Consider the following 2,604-nt stretch of genomic DNA (forward strand, 5'->3'; position numbering starts at 1 on the left):
GCATCAATAAATCTGGATTATTTTAACTTTTATATGTAAATTTTAACTTTTACATTCGTTTAATGTTCCTGTAATACATACTTTTAGTTCTCATAAAGTTTTTTTTTTTCTGAACACACTTCAATTTTCCCACATATCCTTGTTGACTTAAATGAGTTCAAGTTTCCATGAGGAAATTGCCACTGAAAATACAATGGAAACATTAGTCCTGGTTTTATGCTTCATGAATTTTTGCATACTATACATAGTAGAATATCTCAATTGTTAAGTTTTTGTCTGTTTACTTGGTGCTATTTATTATACCACCTAGAAATTATTGATTCAAGTTAATTTTGGGTGTCCATTCTGACTTATAAGGTCTGTCCAGAAGGTATCCAGCTCTATAATATGAAAAATAGAGACATTTGTTGAAGAAGATACAAGATGCAAGAAACCTTGTACATAGGACAAGGACACCTCAGTCTCCTTCAAAGTAGGCACCTTGAGATCTCACACAGTTCTCCCAGTTGCCATCAGCTGCTCCATTATATCTCATCAAAGCTCTGAAATCTCTTCCCTTTTAAAGGTGATTTTAGTTTTGGAAAAAGTCAGAAGTTACAGGGCACCGAATTTGAGCTGTTGGGGGGGGGGGGCGCTGGCTCATCTCTGTGATCTGATGTTTCACCAAAACACTGCACAAGACCTGATGCATGAGTGGGCGTGTTGTCATGATGAAGCTGCCAATCCCCCTTTGCCCATAGCTGCAGCCTTCTGAATCATCCCAATAGTTTCCACGGAAGAGTGTTCAAGCTTAATGTAAAATCTCATGTAGGTCTGTTGCTCTACTTGCTCAGTCATTTTGAATGTGACGGCCACACAGGACACATGCTCACTCAACAGCCTGTACCACCCCTGCAGACTAGTACAGTGAAGTCATCATGTTCACGCATGTGCATTCCAGTCTGCTCTTCTTGGTTGCCAGGTTACATCAATGTCATGTAAACCGTTCTTGTTCTCACTATATTAACAATTGCTGGACTTTTTCTGGACAGACCTCGTATGTGTCTTCTCTTTGTCATTGAAGCCATAGCAAACATTTCCCAATTTTAACTCTGTAGATTGTTTTGGGACCAATAGAACCATGCAGATACTGACAGCTTGGTGACGCTTTTTATTTTCTTTCATTTTGTTTTAACTGTGATAAGAAACATGATTTAAAGTTTGCCATCTTAACACTCTCTAAGTGTACAGTTCAGTAGCGTGAAATATTCACATTGCCATGCAATCAATCTCTAATTAAAACTTTTCATTTCACAAAACTGAAACTCTATACCCATTAAACAATTCCCCACTTTTCTCTCCGCCTACTCTATGTTTATAGAAATTTGAATACTCTAAATACCACATTTAAGTAAAATCATACAGCACTTGTCCTTCTGTGACTGGCTTATTTTGCTTAGCGTAATGCGCTCCAGGTTTATCCACGTATTAGTGGGGGTTGTACGGTAGGATTCTGCACAGAAGCAGAGCCTCCAGAAGATATACCTGCGTATGTACATTCATAGCGATATCTATGCCCACATCCACAACATTTGAGATCGTGTGGTGGGCTGAGTTCCACAACGTCTCCAAGAGCCCTGCTCTGTCCTATGCGTGGCCTATCTGGATGGAAACTTTTGATTTGTTCGTTTAAAAATACCTTCTGTGGTAAAAATAGAGCAGAAATAGATTTTGTTTAAAGAAGAAAAATACACTGCTCTGGTCACAACTCTTAGGATGATCTAAGTAACTGGCCCGCCTTTGTGCTCTCAGTGGTGCACAGCCATGACTTCTAGCCCCAGTCATTTATCAGAGTTAAAATCAGACAATAAAGACAACTGAGGAAACAGAGCAACTTGAAACCAAACTCGTGTATGGCTTCTTTCAAGTGTGACTTCAGCTGCCCTAGATTACGTACCTCTGTTGAATGAAACATTCCCATGTTGCCACTTGGCACCATAATGAACCCATGTATATTTCAAGTGGCAACAGGCAACTAGGGAGGGTAGGTGAACCAGCGGTGAAACCAGCATTAATCCAGTGAAAATATTATGGCACGTCAATTCTGGGATTACCCACTTGTTTAATTTCAAGCAAAATGATCTTGCACTAATGCAATCACATTCTAAATCAGACAGTATAGTTATGAAGTATGCGAAGGAAGACGAGCATTCAGCAGTCCAGGAGAGAGAAGACTAACACTGCCTCCATGCATCCCACCCCTCTTGTCCCCTTTTCTTTCCTCTCCTCCCCTCCCCCCCTTCTCTCTCTCTCTCATTGTTTTGTTGTTGTTTTTTTATTGTGATAATTACTTTGCAGTTTGATCTTCTTCCCAAATTTTTTGATTAGTTACTGTGTAAATTGTTTAATCCTTTTCTTCCTTTTTTTCCTAGAGGGGGTGATTAGGAGAAGAATATGATTTTGCAGACTGTTATAGTAAAAGAAAATGATTGGCTATGGAATGGCAATGCCAGTACCTTCCTTCATATAGCTTTCTGAAGTAGACACCTGAGACTCCCATACCGGGTCCTGGGGCCAGGGAAAAGTAAGGATTCATTATAAGGTAGAGCTCCTATGAGGGAGTAA

At 39.7% G+C, this 2,604-nt stretch overlaps 1 pseudogene; it reads right to left on the bottom strand.

The window, feature by feature from the left end:
* Nucleotides 1-1,810: 1,810 nt before the first annotated feature.
* Nucleotides 1,811-2,229, bottom strand: LOC112300933 (protein cornichon homolog 4 pseudogene; annotated as a pseudogene).
* Between the last annotated feature and the right edge of the window lie 375 nt (nucleotides 2,230-2,604).

The sequence above is a fragment of the Desmodus rotundus genome, chromosome 2 (assembly GCF_022682495.2).
Source record: "Desmodus rotundus isolate HL8 chromosome 2, HLdesRot8A.1, whole genome shotgun sequence".
In the NCBI taxonomy this organism is placed as follows: Eukaryota; Metazoa; Chordata; class Mammalia; order Chiroptera; family Phyllostomidae; genus Desmodus; species Desmodus rotundus.